Genomic DNA, 20,885 nt, shown 5'->3' with positions numbered 1-20,885 from the left:
AGTCAAGGACCTAGAAGGGCATAGAGAAAATTATTTTTCTTCCCAACACCACGAATCTCAGAAATATTTAATGATTTTTCGGACTCATTCTAATTAAATACCAAATAGTAACAAGGTTAATCAGCAGGAAAGTTCATTGAAATCTAAATATGAAATGCTTCCCTGTTTCCTATGGAAAATAAGCTAAATGAAATAGTGTACAGTATATATTTTGTTTCGTCTCTAAAATTCTTCCATGTATAAGAAAGGAACAAAACTGCCAAAATATTCTTTCCCAATTCCATTCTGTGTTATTATAGTAAAGGAATACCAGACATGACCAGTTTCTAAACACATAAATCAATGTTCCCATAATATCAGTGTCAAGAATCACTAAAATAGCTATTTTAGTAGAAGAGTTGAAAATTTTAGGAGCGCCTGGGTGGCTCAGTCGGTTAAGCATCTGCCTTCGGCTCAGGTCATGGTCCCAGGGTCATCGGGCTCCCTGCTCAGCGGGAAGCCTGCTTCTCCCTCTCCCACTCCCCTTGCTTGTGTTCCCTCTCTCGCTGTGTGTCTCTCTCTCAAATACATAAATAAAATCTTTTAAAAAATTTTTTTACTTCATCTAGATATGAAAATGTATACATTTTACATACATCCTTCCCAATCATCCCTTATTTCATGTGACTAGCATGGAATAATCGCCATCTGCCATGGGGAGTAAGTTGCTAACACTGGGGAAATGTCACTTCATTGTCTGCTTAACTGAACAATGAAGAAATTAAATCGCAAATGGAAAATCTGGCCAGACCCCAGGCAATTAGCCACTCTCCTGCCTGGCAATACATATACAAAAGAGGTTATTTTAACCCATATAAGGGGAAACAGAAAGAGAGACAAGAGATGACAACTGCCTGCCCATAAAGAAAATCTGGAAAGAATAAACTACTTACTAAATCTTCCCTAAAGAATGAAATAAATATCTGAACATTGAATAATACCTAAAGTGCTTACACAGGCTGTACCTGTCTGTATTTCTTTGATATTAGGAATGCTGTCTTTAAAACCTTCTTTTTCAGTGCGAATTGAAAAAGTGTACACCGTGGCAGGATCCAGGTTATAGAACGTTGCTGCTTCTGCAACTACCTTCTGGACCTATCAATCCAAAAGAATAAATTAGCACATCTTCATTTTAAAAATGTTCCACAATTCAACACAACCAAATAAGCATGGGGTTATTTAGGTTCACTACTATCTAATGTAAGGATGCAGTAATATTGGATTCAGCATGAAAGACTCAAGTTTAATGCCTCCAAGAGCGGCCTGTAATGTACCATGAAAGCAGCAGTACAGTTCATGCATGTGATTTCATAATGCTGAAAATTCCCATCAGCGCGATTCCAGAGAATTTCTATGGAAGAGTCTGTCACTTTGCCCTCATGGATATTTGATGGTGCTTCCAGACCTACCCAAAACACACAACACATTTAAATTCTTCTTGTACGTTTTCTAATTGGGTTTTTCTTTTAATTTATCCCTTTAAAGGGGAAAAAAACACAATGTGAATAAAGAACAATAAAGCTTATTAATCAACCATCTCTATATTCTAATTTAAAATAGTTTATACATCCATGACAGTTCATTAAATATAATAATCAGTTGCAATATTCAGAGTCATTGCAAACACCATAACAAGCAGCTAATTTTGGTTTTGCAGCAAAAACTACATAGCAGCAAATTCACGGTACAAATTGCATAATATTCAAAAGAAGAAAAAGAGATTAAAGCTTTCTGAATCTATTACCATAAGCTAAAAAGACAACAGAAAGAAAAATGTGAAGTTCAGACAAGGGAGTAAAAGAATCCTCTTTGTATCAGATATTGGCAAAACTAAAATGAAATTTTATCTGATGAGTTTTAATGGTTATATTTTCCATTTTAAAGACCCCATTCAGCATACAGAAAAAGAAATTTTCAGAAAAATTTTAAAAATTGAAGCTTTAGGTTATCATCTTATATATTGATGTATTTTGCCACTTACATCACAAAATTGTTATATCTAGATCATCAAGTACTAATTATTTTTAAAGACAAGAATTGTCAAATATAATGCTGCCCATAATGATTTGTAATATAAGGAAGAGACAGAGAATACAAATATGATAATAAAAAGTATATAAAAATTACAAACAAAAATAAAATATAAACATATACTGAGCTGATTATGAATATGCTAAAGTACTGTTACAATAATGTGATTGGTGAGATCAGTTTGGGAGTATTTTATGAAAACTTGAGTTTAAACAGTAATGGAAAGATTACAATTTGAGAGGAAGAAGACACATAGTGGTATAATAATATATGTGTAGATTTAAAGACCAAAACAGCAAAACATGAAGAACCTGGATATGTTATAGTCAAAATTATAATATTTTTAAGACTACATATGATTTTTGTATGGCATTTATTACTCTGTGCCATTCATTTCTATATCTACTGGGTCAATATCTTAGATAAATTTCATGTGTCTCAAATGTTCAAAATGAGTATTTGTAGAATTTGTGAGTGGCTTAAAGAAAAGATAAATCAAAATTGATATGAAATTCAAAATGTAAGTACTGGTATGAACAAATATAATACATACTAATTTTAAATATTCAAAGTAGTAGGGAAAATATATACTAGTTCTTTCCAGACAAAGGGCAGCATGGAGAGAGCAAACACATACATGCTAAGATTATGTGCTTTGAGAGACACTATTAAGTGTCTCTAGACTCAAAAAATATAACCTAGTTCTTATAATCTGCCTAAAATTATTCACATTCCTCACTCTTGAAATAAGTCATTGTAAATTCTGATGAATATGCACATGCATTTTTTGTTAATGGATAGATTTAAAAAATTCATGACTTCTCAATTTTACATAAAGTTAGCTCTTTCTCTATACTCGAGCAATGAAAGATCAGGCTCAGTAGTAAGGCTTTTGCGATTATGAAAATAACTGCATTGAAGTGAATGTAGCCTACTACTATGAAATGGTACACAAAATCAAAATCAAGAAAAAACTTATATAAGTCCCCAAATACTTACATGTTTTTATGGCAGGCACATAATACATATTACTTAATTTAGTCCCACTGATGATGGAAACAAAAAAATTGTATTCTGTGCCTGGGATTAAATTGCCAACAATTATTTTATTGCCATGTTTCAAAGGCTTAGTAACATTTGGCCCTCCTTCAATTACAATACGTATGCCATCAAACACTCCAAGATCAGGCATTTGAACAAATAAAATTACAGAGGTACTATGACTTTCATATGGGATGACAATTTGGACTGGTTTGGGCTCTGAAAAATAAAAAGAGAGATTTATAATTAGTGGGTTTTTTTAAATTTCAAATACATTTCTCTCTATTTTGTCAGCCATGTTCTAGAATATGCAAAAATACTAAATGCCTGTGCAAACTTATGTTTACTATGTCATTATTAGACGGAAAAACAAGGTGGACATTCTGAGAGAGTGTATGTACATATATATTGGAAGTACCTGATTAACTTTCATTTTTTGATTCTCAGTTGTAGTCTCCAAAACCTAAGAATCTGAGATTTTCCGATTTTTTTTACCTTTTTATCTATTTATTAAGCCAATGCTTTTGAAAACCTATGTACTAGGAGAAGTGCTTAAATCAAGTAAATAATGCCAGATTCCTGCATTCAGAGTTCCCAATCTCAAGAAAGAGATACACAAATCACTTACTAGAATCCCAAATGGATAGAGCTGAGCTGATAACATGAACAAAAAGCTGTTGAGAAGAGAGGAAGAAAACAATTCTAGCAGAGATCATTAGAGAAGGCTTCCAGAGTTTAAGATGTTTTATCTGAATCCTAAAGGGTAGTACTAGTTTACCAGAAAGAGCGTGTGGTGGGGTGAGGTGGTAAGGAGGGAATTCCAGACAAAGAGAAAACCATGGAAACCAAAAAGGACATCATCATCATCATCATCATCATCATCATCATTGTGTATTCAGGGAATATCAAGTTCTTTCCGCTGTTAACTAGCAGGGCAAATTACTAATCACTAGTCTTTGACAATTAGTTACTAATCTTTGGCAAGTTACTAAGTCACTCTGTGCCTTGGTTTACTAATCCCTAAAATGAGAAGGAGACTAGTATCTACTTTGCAAGGTCATTGTGACAATTCAATGAGAGCTGTATTTATATACAAAGAGCTTAGTTCCCGCACATGCCAGGCTCTCAGGGTGGTTAAAGCCTGGGGTATGTGAGGAACAGGGATCAGGTGTGGAAGGCCACCTCTGAGGCTGGATGCTGTCTGCGAGGGGCTTTGCATGCCATGCTAAGGACGTCAGATTTTATCCTGCAGGCACAGGGATTTTGAGCAGACATTTCATTTCATTTTTAGGAGCACAGTCCTGGCAACAGTTTATGGAGGAAGGATTCGCTTACATTTCACACTCTCGCTGACCTCTACGTAAGAGCTTCCTTGTACTGTAATCCTCTACTGTATCATTTAGAGCAGATTTGAAATTTTAGATCATTTCTATTCACATTATTTTTTTCCTCAGGTCAATTTTAATTTCAACTCTATTTGTGGATTATTGAAATACTATAGGGTATATCCTTAGATCTGTCTTTCTTCTAAGTAGATATCTTCTTCTAAGATATACATTCTGAGGAAATATTCTTTCTTCCAGAGAATAATTGGACAGACTTTGCTTTTCAGTTTTCTTTGTGACATCTGGTTTGATGCAATGGAACTTGTTCTAAGTCAATGACACTGTATTTGATAATGTGATTCTGCCAGTTTACCCAGAGCCAGTACTGTGTAAAAGGATTTAAACACATACCTATAATTAGCATTCTAGAACATAAAATCTGTGCCATATCTCCATCAATTCACTCATTTGTAACATATAACTTTCTTGCCTTTTTCAGTCTGGGTAGTTATGAGGAAATGTTCAATATATTAACCATAACAAATACCATATGGTATACTACTGGGTTTCAAAGCACTTTTTCCATGTTTTTCTTTTTCCAGTTATATTAACTTCCCCTTTTCTGCCATCACTGTTTTTTGTGGGTTTCTTCTTTAAATCCCTTACAGCTCTCTTCAGTTACAAAGCTCTTACATTAAGTATGGTTTTTCTAAGGCTAGTATGACATCCCACAAGTATCCAATCCATTTAAATGTGTGGGCAATAATCTGGAAGTTTCTAAATCTGCCTTGAGCAGAAATTAAATATCTGGGGATTGGAAATAAGTGGCCAATGTAGTCATGGAGACAGTTCACTTCCGTGTTCCTAGGTGCTGAAGATATTTTCTAAGGAAAGACAATGCTTTAAATAGGCATTATCTAATTTAGTTTCTAAAAGCGTATAGAGTCTGTGACATTCTCTATAGTGGGTAAATGTGGGTTTTTTAATCAGTTCCACTTGTTCAGGGAAATGGGACCAATGGCATCAATAAATGACATATTAAGGCAGATGGACACAAAGGCTGAAAAAGTGTACAACAGGACCAAGTTCTTTCTTCTCTTCAAACCTGTATTCTGAACCTCTGGAAACTCAAATGAGAGAAAGCGTAGCCTAAAAATAAATAAATAAATAAATAAATAAATAAATAAATAAATAGTAAAATAGTATTGCCATATTCTGGAGACTTCTAGGTGTCTCCACTTTCGTGACTGTGACCTTTATCCTTACTCATTTTCCTGAAAAAGATTTTTCAAAAGAAGTGATAGCACTGGGGGCTGTATATGAGGTTTTTTCAATATAAGATAAATGGAACAAGGCTAAACTCAAAGGCTTTTATTATAGGCAAGAAAGAATGAGGTCTCAGAAATTTCCAGTCTATCTTAAAATTTATTCTTCTATACTGAGAGGGAAAAGAGGAGACTCAAATACCAGCTCTCCTTCCCTCAAGAAAAGGAGTACAGTTAATTCTCCAACAATGAGAGACTACATAGACAAATGACTTTAATGTGGTTGAAACACTAGGGATGCTCTTCACTCCACAAAGCCATCAGTCCAGTCCTACTGAGAAATAAAAATCATCACAACAATAAACATTCTCATAGTGCTTGCTTGGTGTCTGAGCCCTTAAATTTTATTAATTTCATACAGTAGATAAGATTATTATCATTCCCATTTTAGAGAGAAGGAAGCAGAGAGTCATTAAAGGTTGAGGGACTTCCCAGTGGATATAAGCTGATAATCGTGGAGTTGGAATTCCAACTGAGGCAATCCAGTTCCAAGGTCTGTGCTCCTAAGCACTGCCTTCTCCCAAAGGTCACATGCATCACAATAATAACTGGAAATCAAGTTTTGCTAGTTATTTTCAGGATAATTAGAGACATGGACAAATATGTTTCGAAAGGAAAAGGAAAGTCAATGAACACGTTTTATTTTCTTCTACATGTCTACAAAAGGTCATTAAAAGGTAAATGTCCCTCTATGCTTAACTGTCTCAAAGTCTATGGAAGAAAGAGAAATAGGACATGGTAAATAATAATTATCAACAAACGTTTGTTGAATGAATGCATACAGAGAATTAATTTCTATTTATGCACTTTGGGATAGGTTAATACTTATCATCTGAGACAAATAAAAATGATGAATGATAAATAATCTGATGATGCCAGTTGTGCTTACCAAGGTTAAGAACTGAACAGAAAGGCCAATAGAATTATAAGAAATAGTGATATGTTTGAAGGAACTAAAGATAATTCACCAGAAAGGAAGAAACTATAGAAACCAGGAACACCTAATGGCTATTTCCAAACAACTGATGTCCTTTCATGTGAATCAGGGAGTAGATCTGCTCTGTCTGTGATACTTCCGGAAAACAGACATGGCCTTATAATAGAGGAAAATTACAGGTGTGCATTACAAAATAATGAGAGGCTTTATGCTAGGAATTGGGTATCAGGTAAGGCATTGGCAAGATCTCTGTCCTAACTTCAAACCCCCAAATTCTATCATTTTTCCTAGGATTTATATATGTTAATCATGTTTCAGCTTCCATGCTGGAGAGCAGTTTTACAAATGTGTTCGAGTTAAACAGAGTCAAGAACTGTGCTTATTCCTGGAGATACAAGGCTGAGTAAGATTTCAAAGAAGCTCACCTTCTAGAAAGGGAGATAAAATTTTTATATTTTAGATGGCAGAGAGGTTGAAATCTGCTGAGTTCCCTGGACTCAAAGGAAAAATAGGACTTTTGAGCTGGAAGTCAATTTAAAAATGTATTCAATGATCTAAATTTTTAGAGAGAAAACTTAGGCACCAAGACACTGTGGGGACACTCTAACCTCATACTGCTAATCATTGGTTACAGTTCATTTGCCATCTATGAATTTTAATTTTAGTACTTCCATTCTGCCAATAAAAATTTTGGGTTGTTTGATGGTCATGAAATAATTCTTTTTAGGAACATCTTTTTTTCAGGTGTTTTCTTTTTTCCTAACTTTTTCCTATGATAATTATCTTCAGGCACATTTTCTCAGAAGTTTAAGTATGAAAGTGCTATACACAAATTTAGTTTATTATTTTTTTTTATTATGTTCAGTTAGCCAGCATATAGTACATCATTAGTTTTTGATGTAGCGTTCAGTGATTCATTAGTTTTAGTCTTTGGAGGACAAAATGAGAAGATTCGATGTTGGTTGAGTGTGGACACTACTGGTACACAGTTTTTTGGACCAAGGCATTTTTTCCATCAGGCTGCTCTACTGTTAGCCAAAAAGGCCTGTGAGGTCCAATGTTCTTTCCTTCCTCAGAGTTACCTCTTTCTACCCAAATTAGATAGAAGTCAAAACCCCCTTCCTTTATTCCTCACATGCACTCCATCACCAAAGCTCAGACTTCCTACTTTCATACTATAAAATACATCTATTACTTTCCATCTGCACTTTCCCATCCTTGTCCACCATAATCTTTTGCCTAATTTCCATGACACTCTTACCCAGTTGTCCTACTTCCATCCCTGGCCTTTTACAAATCATTCTTTGCACATAGTCAGGGGGAAATTTTTGTAACATAGATCACACCATCCCTCTCCTTCATAAAACCCTCAATGGATTCCCACTGCCCTCAAAACAAACTCAAAAGCACAGCCTACAAGCTCTATGTGATCTAACCCCTGAATACCTCTCCAATATCATTTCATATTCCCCTTATCCCTCTTCATTAAACACCACATGTTCCAGCCTTTTTGGTCTCAGATACACCAATCTTTTCCCTGTTTTATAGCCTTTGTGCCTTTATGGTAAGTGTTCATGCCTAAAGTCCCCTTCCTCCACCTGATTGCACTGTGGCTCCTTCTCATCCATTAGGGCCTTCAAATGCAACTCCCATTACTGTCTATCTACACTTGAACCACCCACCCCTCTTCAGTTACTCTCTATCACATCACGTTGCTTTTTTCCCTCCTAATGTTTAGCACAATTTATAAATAGCCATAAATATTATTTACTTTTCATTTTTTTTCTTTCTCGCTCCTTAATAGATTGTCAATGATTACCTATTGGGTGAATTAAACTTATTTGAGAAAAAACATAGAGATTTGTTGTTGGTTTGGTCCTAAACCTCTTAAATACTGTCAATATTTTATTTCAGTGTACTACAATAGCTTGTCTTTGTTTTGATCATTAATAATTACAAACATTCATATAGTGATTATGTCAGGCACTGTTCTGAGTCCCTACCTTTATTAAATCAGCTATTCTCTGGAAAATCCATAAAACATATACCATTTTCTCACACTTTACAAATGGGTAAATTGAGGCATAATTAGTTTGAGTACATTGTCCAGGGCCACTCAACTAGTTGGGCCCAGATTCAAAGCTAAGTGGTATGGCTTTAGGGTCAAGTTTCTAATCGTAAACAATGCTGCCTTTATTCATGCATTAAGCATTCTCAGGAGAAGAGGAATGCAAACCACTCCAGGTCCTGGGCTACCATTCGATAAGCACACCAACAATCTACTTAAAAAGGTAAAACCTACTACCAGAAGGGTGTGTCAGCGAATATTTCACAACACCCCCAAATCAGCAGATATCTGTTATGAATGAAAAATATTTGATTCTCACTTAGAGTTTGTTGACTAGTTACCAGCTCACTCAAGTTCCCATTCATCACTGTTGCCATTCCAATGTCATATGTCATCCCAGGGGTTAAATTATCAATCTTGAATCTATTAGCATCCCTTACAAAAAGCTTCATGACTTCTCTTGTATCTGATGAGGGTTTGATTTGAATGTAGACCTCATGGCCATCTGGTGGGGATTCCCACTGAAGAATCATACTGTCCTCTCCGACATCTTCAGGTTTTGCGTGAACCTTCTGAGGAGGACTAATACCTTCAAGAAACAGATAAATAGGTAACACTTATCTTAGTTTATTGTTAGCATTACTCTTGCTCTGGAGTAAAAATGTCTTAATCCAATATTACTTCATGTTTAAAGTAAATTTAGCAAATCCCTACAGCACCATGACTTGAAATGGACTCAATTTTAGAGAAAAATATGTCTTGTTATTACTATGCAAGATTTGTCAATAAGATTAAGCACATTACACATCAAGGAAAACTAGAGTGTTCGGCAGATTCTTTAGATTTTTAAGAGTTCCATCAGAATAATGTTCCCATTGCCAAGATTATCCATTTTTTCATCAAAGGTGCATGGGAACCTACTATGTACCAGGTAGTCACCTAGGCATGTAGAGTGCTTCAACAAAAAATAACAAAGGTCACTGCCTTATGCAGTTTATATTGTAATAGGTGGAAATACACAATAAACGATCATATAATAAATGTGTATATTATATAGTACTTTAGATATGATAAGGTTAAGGAAAAAAAGAAAAAGTAAGCTAAGGTTAGAGAGGCCAGGAATGAAGTGGCTGTAGGGAGGAAGTTGTGGTATTAAATAGGGAATTCACTTCCTATCAACATAATAGAACACCACGTTTTAAGTTCTCAGGAAAATACCACTCTGTGTCAGACCCATAATCTGTTCATCCTACACAACTTCACACAATTGTACTTGGTCTGACTTTAGGCATTGACATTAATTATGTATGTAAAACTATCAGAGAATGCTAGAATAATCCAATTAGACAAACTGCCCACAAGATTCCAGGGTGAGACAACTTCAGATCTTTGTTCCTGTATAACCGCTAAACTTACAAACACTTCAGTGGAGGACTTAGATGAAATCTACTGAATGCCACACATAAGCAGAGATTGAGGAAAAGATGAGATTTGGTAAGTCTGTGATAGCCTTATTATTACTCACAGAAATTTCTGTGCATGCATGTGTATTTTTATGGGAGAGGGTCCATTAATTTTTCCACATTCTCAAAAGACTTCGCGACCCCCCAAAAGTTAAATTTTACTGAATAAAATATACTCCTTAATATATATGAAGGCTCTTCATGTTCTGTGCCTAGTTTACATTTTCTAGATTCTCTACATACTCCCGTACTCCAGCCTTGCCAAACTAGTTGCAATTTGCTAATGTTCAAATGTCAGTCCCTTCTAAAAGCCTTGTCTGGTTTTCCTAGATACCTCTTCTTTGGTCCTCTCTGCCTGTGCACTTGCTGTTTGCCCTACTTACAGCATCATCTTGCCTCCCTGCTGCCCCCTGGCTAACTCCTACTCTTCCTCATGAAGCAGTTCATGACTCCACCAGAAGACTTCTGGGTTAACTGATCCCTCTCTACGCTCCCATAGTCCCCAGAGCAGAACCCCTATAATTGCAACTATAATGCAGTATTATCACTGTTTTTTAACTTACTTGTCTCACTCTATTTGCACATAAGCCCTTTAAAGGCAGAGGCTAGGTTTTATTCATCTTTGCATCTCTAGTACCTATTACGGCTCCTGATACTAGAAAAATAATTTATTGAGTGAATAATGAATGAAAAAAGGATATTGCCTTAACCTTAAGAGAGTAAAGGAGCACTGGATTACTAATTCCTACATATGCACTGCTGTGTCACCTTACAGTTAATATACAGAGCAAATGACCCAAAAATTAAAAGTGCAGACACACAAGTACCTTAATCCTGTCCCTCTAGTAAATAGGTACATGCCATAGAAGATTTTAATTTGACTTCAAAATGAACAAATCTGTGATAAATCCTCCTAGTCTCTCTGTCAGTTAAAAATGGAAGCATCTTACAGAGAGGAGATCTATGGTTACCTGAGAGGATCTGTGTTGGAGAGTGGGCAAAAGGGGTGAAGGGGGCCAAGGGTAGCATGATGGATGGTAAAAAGAATTTTGAGTGATCACTTTGTAGTGTATACAGATGTTGAATTATAATGCTGTGCACATGAAACATACATAATTTAAAAAAAAGAAAAAGAAAAGAAAGCGTCTTCGTAAGTGTAAAAGAGTCAACCAAGAATTTATCAATTGAAAGGTGCTTTGCGCTCAAGGAAGAGAAAACATGGCTATCTACTATTCATTTGGGAAACTACTTTTGCTTAGGATTTACAACACTGAACACATGTATGTTAAGCACTGGCATTTAGTTCTCATTAAATAGTACCTTTTGTTGTTCTTATTTTCAAAGTATCCCAAGTATTCCCAGTGAGTAAGAGAACACTAATTAATCTATGGCTGTGCACATTTTTCATTTCTCCTACCTCAGCTCTAGCGTGTTTAAATTTTAGCTGGTATGATTTGATTGGGATTTTAGCCAAAGAACTTTGCATATAGGCATGTTAAATACACATGCACCAAAAATACACATATTATACACAGAGGAATATACTCCAAAACATGTTTAGCTATGCATTGTTTCATACAATACTCTTTTATCTTTTCAAAAAACATTAACTTATACTTAAGGGGGTAAATATATTGCTTAATTAAAAGACAGATTACTTTAATGATTACGTTCTGGACAAGAATTCAAAATTGGCATATGGAGGTGAATGATTAGAAATGCAATTGTCCAAAGTCCTGGGATGATACTGCCCCCTAGAGGTCAACTCATCACACTGTGTAAGAAAATGAATTTGAGTAAAACTGAGTGAATATGCAGACCAATTTGTTGGATCTAGTGTTGTTAAAAAGAACTGGATGAACTAATCTTCATGTTTCATGATAACTTATTTCCCAGCCAAGGCTATTATAAGAAAGATGTCTTCTAGGAACTCTGGTAGGAACAACGCAGATGTTTAAAGAGTTCATGCAAATCTAAACGAATTTAGTATAGAATCTATGCTAAATTTTGATTCAACACTCAAACAAATGTTTAGCTGTGAGTATTCATACCGATGAAGGATCAACATAATTAATTTTCAGCAAATAAATTTCAAAATATGAAGTTTACATTTTTTTTATTAAAAAGCAAAATTGTGCCTGTGCTTACCTGTAACGGCTGAAATAGGTCTCTCAGAGCAGCTTAAAGTTCCTCTTTCTGCTACACTGAATAGATATATCAGATAATGATGGAAAGATTTCAGATCTCCGATTTTCATTGAGGTGTTGAGTTTTTCAACAAGCACCTCTTCTGATTTATTGTTTTCCACATCCAAAATAGTCACAAGGTAATGGTGAAAAGATACAAGATCTGGAGGATTCCAGTGTAAAAATATTTCTGTTGGGGTCACATGAGTAACTGTGACATTTTGAGCTGATAATGGGCCTAGGAGATTTTTAAAAATCAGAAAAATACATTATATTAGTGATAGAGTCTGGCAGAGTACTCTCTCACCTCTCAGTATTTCCATAATAGTCTAGTTTGGAGAGAAAAGGAAAACGATTTGAGTCCTGGCTTTTCCACTGTATGTCCCTACTCCCTGAGTAAATTATTTACGCTCCCTGAGCCTCCATTGTTTTGACTGTAAAGTGGGAATTATAGTAGTAGCTATCTTGGAGAATTATTAAGAAGATTAAATGAGATAAGGAATGGAGAGCACTCAGCAAAGTGTTTGACCCACCTTATTGGTTCAATCATTATTTTTATAACAAAACCACCAAAAATGGCACTTCTGGCATTCCATGATCACATCTTCCATGGCTTTTACCTTTTGTGTCTTGTCAGACTAGAGAGCAGGGACTTCCTATTCCTTATTCTTCATTCCTGTCATCACTAGACCTCGGGCATTCATCCTCTTGCAGAAATCTTTCCCCACTCCAAACCATTTCATCCAATCCCAGTCAGTGGTTTTCCTAATTCATCCTTCCAGGTTAATTTTCTTTAAAAAGCACCTTGCACATATCAGCTTCAAACCCGTATCAGTCCTTATCCTTCCAACACACACACACACACACACACACACACACACACACACACAAAGTACACACATTCCTCTTGATTCTTTCTTTACAAGCAATAGCTCAAGAGTTAAAATAAGACCATCTGGGTTCCTGTGTGGCTTAACAAAGTGTGTTGTTCTGGTCAGTTTACTTAACCTTTCTGAAGCTCAGTTTTTCTCATTTCTATATAGCTACTCCCAGGGTTGAGGTATGACCTTTGTGAGATTATGCATTAAAAGTGTTTTGTAAAAGGTAAAGCGAGTCTTAGAAACTGCAGTCTTAATGGATTTCCAATGCTTCTAAGGTCAAGTCCAACCATCTGAGACTCATGTCCCTGGCACTCCCAAATCTGGTACCACTTCACCACTCCAACTGATTTTACTGTCATGCCTGAGGAAATTTTTTCCAGTTAACCTACACTATTCTTTTTTCACAAGCTCCTGTCTCCAAACTTTTGCTCACAACATGCTTTTCTTCCTTCAAGTTTAATCTAAGCCTCTCCTTTCCATGAGTCTTCCCATCACCCATCTTCTGAATTCTAGAAAGCATTTATTAAATGTACCACTGAGTGATTGAGAATTTAGACTCTTATATTTTCCTACACTTTGCTATCTCATTTGCTTTTACTTTTACTCCTTACTAATTCTCTTCATTGTAAGCCTCCCCAGATCCGCAATGCATGTCTGTTTATCTCCTGCTCTTAGCACATATCAAACTATAGAAATGATCCCTGAAAGTATTGTCTTTCTTAGCACATATCAAAACTTAAGTTCCACAAAAATGTATTGATTATCCACTGTGGGCAACAGTCTAGTTGGTGTTGTTAAGACAAATAGGATATAGTTCCTGCCCTCATGGGTTTATAGTTTAACAGGAAAGCCAAAGACAAATGGATTCATCATAATTTAAAATGATTAAAGATTCAGGTATGCCGAGAGTGTTATGAGAAAATACCAGACCCTCAGGAAATATCTGCTAATTATGATATTCAATAATTGAAAAATCATACTTTCAGAGGTTTTATAACTTACGTGTTTCGACAAAGAATACTGAACTTAACATAGTTTTTGTGTCCCATTCGTTTATTGCAAAGAGTAAGAATCTGTAAATATGGCCAGGAAACAATTGGGTAATTGTTTTTTCTGTAGTATTTGGGGCTATGCTTTCAAAATATTGTTCTTCTGTATAATCTAAATAATACTTAATGATAATTTTATATCCCAGTTTTAGCCACTTATTCAAATTATTCCAAGCATTCAAATTATGCCAACCAAATACAACTTCAGTTGTTCCAACATCCTTTATATAGATCAAAAGGTTTTCCTGCAGAGAAGGTGCTGAAAAAAACATAGAGGAGGATTATTGTAATTAGAAATCATAATTCTATCTTTAAAATAATAAAAGTGAGGTACATGGTATAAGAATATTAATTAAAATAATTACATTCATATTTGCAAATATATGGCAATGGAACAGAGCAGAAAAATCTTGTAAAGAAATAGTTTGATCCAGTTGCATTTTGCTGTAAAATGTAGCAACTTGTTTCATTCTTGGGTAGCAGTGGAAAAGAAAAGATTTCATTTTTCTTAAGGCTAAAAGATGATCCATCTGTCCATGTGAGATGACCTTCTTTCTGAAATAAGATGTAAAAATTAAGCCAATTTGAAGGAGAAGTGTCATATCTTCAAATATATGTATCCTTCATGAGTTATTCCGAGTTGGAGACAGAGTTCACTTTTATTCACCCGTTAGTCATATGTCTTCAAGAAAATTGCTGAATCTCACATTAAGCTTTTATTTTCTCATGCATAAAATGGATATAATAATAGAACCTACATCCTAAATTAATTAAAGAGGCAGTGCATGTAAAGGCTCAACACAATGCCAAGTACGGACCCACTATTCATTACCGATTAGTTATTTCAAGTCACCAAATAAGTCATATGCATATGCATCAGGGGAGGTTGCTGATACCTTCCTACTAAGGGATGCCACTGGTGAGTATCACCAACCTCAATTCTCACAGGTAAGAGATATTAAAACAATCCGTTCCAATTCCACCTAACAGAATGGAGGAGTACTGTTTCCCCAAAAAATCCACTTGATTGCATATATGACACTGCAGCTTTGAAAACAGACAGAGGCTTGAGGCAGCACGTGTAAGTGGTTAGGGCAAAAAGCACTGGTCAGACAGACACAGATTCAAAGCCTGGCAGGGCCATCTGTTAGCAGTGTGACCAGGATTTTTTTGAGCTCCATTTTCCTTATCTATAAATGAGAATAATGATAGTGCCTCCCTCATAAAGTTGTTGTGAGATCTAAATGAGAGTTACCTGTATAAACTTTCCAGACTGGAATACAGAACTATTAATCTTTCATTCACTACGTTCCTGCTGAGTGCCAGGCCCTAACTAGAAGCTGGGGACGCAATGATGAATAAGACACAGTCTTTATCCTCAAAGTCCAGCAACAAACTCACACTTATTCAGCATGAGTGAATGGGGTGATTGTTTTCTCAACCTGTCATAGGGATTATAACCCAGGAGGTGACTTTGATGCTAACCTCAAGAGACCAGCTTCCCACAGAAGTTATAGAGTATAATGGTTAAGAGCAGACTCTGATGCATGTCCACAAGGGCAAGTTAACTTCCCTGTGCTCCAATTTCCTCATATGTCACACAAGTGAAGCACATAGCATGGTGCTTAGCCCTTAGGAGACACTACAGGACTCGGCTACTAGTATAAAGGAAGTTTTTCTTAGTAGTTACTTTGACATTTCATTTACCTCCTAAATTATGTTTAAGTATCATAAAAGCAGAGACTGTATCTTAGACCCCTTTGAATAATTCACAGCAACCATCATGACGCCTTGGGAATCCTCACTTTGGGTGTCATGACCATATGACCTGAACCTTATAGCAGAAACCAGTAACCAGATCTACTAGAAGACAGTTTATAACAATCATGCTAACAGCAGGAAACAACCATATATACACTAACTGGTCTACTTGAAAAGAGACTGGCATGCTGGGAGGCAAGCTTGTGAGATGTCTGAGATCAACTGTGGTTTGAGGAATCTTTATTAGAACTTCATTCCCTGCCCGTGAAAAGCTAAAGGAAGCTCAAAAAGAGAATGATGAAAATGCAATTAAAGACTGTCAGTAAGGGGCGCCTGGGTGGCTCAGTCAGTTAAGCGTCTGACTCTTGGTTCCATCTCAGGGTCATGAGATTGTGAGATCGAGCCTCGAGTTGGGCTTCGCACTCAGTGTGGAGTCTGCTTAAGACTCTCTCTTCCTCTGCCCCTCCCCCACCCATCTCTCTCAAATAAATAAAAAAAAAATTTAAAAAGAGAAAAGAACTGTCAATAGTCTTGCCCAAGCTGATGCAAAGTTCCACAGAAAAAATGGTATCAAACTGATTTGCCTTGGGTCACTACAGGTCAGGCTATCCCATAGAGAACAGATTTATTTTTGAGTGGCAGGAAATTTTTAAGAAATGGATCATCAAGAAGAAAATACAGACTAGGCAGAGATAACTGTGCTAGGTGTTGGGTTTTTCTACAAAAAGCTAACCAAAATGAAATTTCATGAGATATTCCATAGTGATAGGAATGTTGGAGAAAATGTCACACATTCCTTATTTCACTGGTATTGAATATAAAATCTTCAGATCTTTCTATAACTCTTTTAGTAAAATTAACTTTCATAAACCTGGATATTTGAAATAAAAGAAATAAAATGAACAAAATTTCTATATTCCATATTTTCAGGTTCACATTACTATGTTGTTCACAGAGGTGAGAAATAGAGGAAGTGGAGCAGGTTGGTGGGAAGGAGAGGACAGTCTGGGCAATGCTGAAGCATCTATGGAAAATTCCAAAAGAGATAATCAGAAGAAAATTAGATAGGGGCACCTGGATGGCTCAGTCGGTTAAATGTCTGCCTTTGGCTCAGGTCATAATCCCAAGGTCCTGGGATTGAGCCCCTGCATCGGGCTCCCACTCAGCCTGGAGCCTGCTTCTCTCTCTCCCTCTGCCTGCCACTCCCCCTGCTTGTGTGCTCTGTGCTCTCTCTCTCTCTCTCTGTCAAATAAATAAAATCCTAAAAGAAAAGAAGAAAATTAGATGTCTGGAGCTCATAAGAGAAAAGTGAGCTAGCTAAATATTTAAGAACAATTGGGCTAGGTGGTAAATAAGTGAAGAAATAGATGAGATCACCTACATTTCATACAGGTCTGAGGAAGACCAAAATTAAAGCAAAATTACGGAAAGATATAGATGCCTACAAAGAGATTGAAGGGGGTGGGAAGAGATGAATAGGCAGAGAACAGAGGATTTTTATGGTGATGAAAATATTCTGCATGATACCATAATAATGAAAGTATGTCGTTATACATTTGTCCAAACCCATAGAATGTACAGCACCAAGAGTGAAGCATAGTGTAAACTATGAACTTTGGGTGATTACGATGTTGTCAGTGTAGGTTCCTCGGTTGTAACAATTGTACCACTCTGGTGGGGGATACTGATAAGGGGGGAAGCTATTTATGTGTGGAGAAAGGGGATATGTGGGAAATCTCTGGTACCTTCCCCTCAATTTTGTTATGAACCTAAACTGCTCTAAAGAGATGTGGTGGGGAGGAAGGGAGGGAGGAAAAGATTGAGATAGGGAAACAAAAAGAAACAATGTCTGGGGACGCCTGGGTGGCTCAGTCAGTTAGGCGTCTGCCTTCGTCTCAGGTCATGATCCCAGGGTCCTGGGAGCGAGTCCCACATCGGGCTCCCTGCTCAGCTGGAAGCCTGCTTCTCCCTCTGCCTGCTTTGCCTGCTCTCCCTGCTTATGCTCTCTCTTTCTCTCTCTCTCTCTCTCACAAATAAATAAAAAAATATTAAAAAAAAAAAAAGAAACAGTGTCTGGCTTTTAAGAAGTATTCAATAAATATTTAGTGCATGATGGAGGAAGGAAGGAAGAGGGGCAGGGAGGAAAAAAGGAAGGAAAGGGAAAAAGGAAGGGAAGGGAAAGGAAGAGGAGGGCAGGGGGAGGAGAGGGAAGAGAGGGAGGGAGGGAGGGAGAGTGGTAGGGAGGGAAGAAGGAAACAAAAATAGTTTTATCATGATATATGCATTTACTAACCTTCATATCATTAAGACCAGTCCATATTATTATTTGATTATTTGACCTGAGAAGTGAAAATATAAATTTTTTTTCCTCTTCATTTTTTATATCCACAAGGTGTGCAGAACTTAAGGATAACCTACAATGTCGCTGGGCTATATTCCATGGCGTACTCTCTTTGCTAATTTTATAACAGCTATTTCTTAATGCTATCCATCCTTGTGAACATGAACCTACCAAAAGAAAAATGTTTTCTGAAAGATGAATTCAGTAATATAACATTTCATTAGTACATTTCTTAACATCTATAGTAGTTAATCATAAAAACCTCATAGCATTAATTGTACACTTTCCCTATATTTCTCCCAAACCAGTAAAAGTGCTAAAGTTGCTATTATTCAAGTAGCAAATGAATTACTAACAATTAAAATAGTTTTTAAGTAGTTTCTAAGAATTAATTATGCAGAATTATTGTCCAATTATAACTTAATTAAAATAAAAACCACAGATTTTTTTTTTTCTTTCTAAGTCACTTTAGGTTGCCCTTCCTTTCCCTTACTCTTATGCTGGTGTAGACTTAATTTTTAAGTTTATTTTAGAGACTTTTCAGGTTTATTTTTATTTTAGAGAACTAGATATAACACTTGCTAAGAATTCTGCTCTCTACCACTGCTACTTGACTTCAAATAGGTTCACCTTCCAGAAAACACTTAGCCTTCTTCTCTAAGATGGCACACCATTGAAAGACTGAGGAAAATACCAGCCTGTTGAGAGTAGATACTGTACTTTAACTCTTGATATTGTATCAGTGCTTCAACCCAACATACTAGGGAGATGTGAGAAGGATCTTTTGAAGAAATTGTTGTTTTTTCACAGGGGGGAGAAGGCGGATGGGAAGAGGGGATGCTTTAATTACCTTACTATCTTTTTCTTACTACTGACATGTTTCTCTCTCCACTTCACTTGTAAACATGTACTATGTTTCAAAGTTTATTCCTATACAGGGTATTAAAATAGTACTCTTAGCCCATCACAGCATGTTGCCCTGATTAGCTATGACTCTCTCCTCTTCTCTTAAATCCTTTCTCACCATGTAGAGGAAGGAAGTAGATCTAGGAAGCCACAAAAAAATTTAACATACATTCCCTTTTCCCTTGTAGTATTCTAAATTTTGATCAGGTCTGACCGGGGATGAATAATGAAGAAGCCTTAAATAGGATGAAAGATTGATATTTTTATATTGGATTTTAATGGACCTATTAATACCTGAGAATGAGACTGTTTATTGAAACTTGAAAGTCACCTAAAAAGCTAACAATAATTGCCAGAGTTAAAGAAAAGAGAACCCACTCGGTTCCATTTTTAAAAAGTGCTGGAAGGAAACAAAGTTAATTCTTAAACTTGCTAAATCCAGCTTGTTCAATAAATCAGTCAAATACCAGAATGACATAGTTAGAAAAAAGGGACTATGCTGGTTCATTTACAAGCAGTTTTCTGTGGCTAACACTTGGCTAAGCCACTTTTGAAAAGAACAATACATCTACCAAGTTATCTACAAGATACATAATATATTAATAAAGAACCAGGTATCTGCATACCTGTTTCCACTTGAACATCCAGTCTCCGAAATATATTTATAAAATCCAAATACAACTGTTTAAACTCAAATTTAAAAGCATATAAGGTTCCAGGTTTTAAATTATCCCATTCATAAACTGTAACATTATTTTGCATAATTTGTGAAGAATTATTGAGAGATATTGACACTGAAATGTCATTGGAAGTCAGCACACTCCAGTTAAAAGAAACACTCGTGCTTGTTGCTACTGTTTTAATATTGCTAGTTGAGAAACCACCTAAAAAATCAAGAACAATAATTAGTCGGATTCAAATAAAACTGAATGAAACACAAAAGATGTTGAATTACAAAAGAATCACCACGATGGGAAAGCAAATTATCTACTATAAAACATTTTCTAGACTATATGGGAGTTTCTTGTCCTCTGCTTGAAATAAATGACTTAGATTATAAATCCGCATTATAATATTTTTAGATAATCTGGATGACATGTAACATCTCTGCTATGCCTATCTATTCATATTAGTACACATCAAATGTCAAAAATGAAAATCTTCTTCCTGCCTTAGTTTATAATTTCCTTTAAATTTTGAAATTTACATTATGTTAAAAAAAAAAAACAAAAAACACGGGGCACCTGGGTGGCTCAGTCGTTAAGCGTCTGCCTTCGGCTCAGGTCATGATCCCAGGGTCCTGGGATGAGCCCCTCATCAGGCTCCCTGCTAGGCGGGAAGCCTGCTTCTCCCTCTCCCACTCCCCCTGCTTGTGTTCCCTCTCTGGCCGTGTCTCTCTGTCAAATAAATAAATAAAATCTTAAAAAAAAAAAAAAAACACTACCATCATGATGTTATTTTGGACTATCATATACCTGTTAATCACCATAAAATTCAGATTATCTGATAATAAAATTGTTTCCCTTTTACCA

Source organism: Halichoerus grypus, chromosome 6, assembly GCF_964656455.1.
Source record: "Halichoerus grypus chromosome 6, mHalGry1.hap1.1, whole genome shotgun sequence".
In the NCBI taxonomy this organism is placed as follows: Eukaryota; Metazoa; Chordata; class Mammalia; order Carnivora; family Phocidae; genus Halichoerus; species Halichoerus grypus.
The sequence above is the reverse complement of the archived record's forward strand: the minus strand, read 5'-3'. Positions refer to the sequence as shown.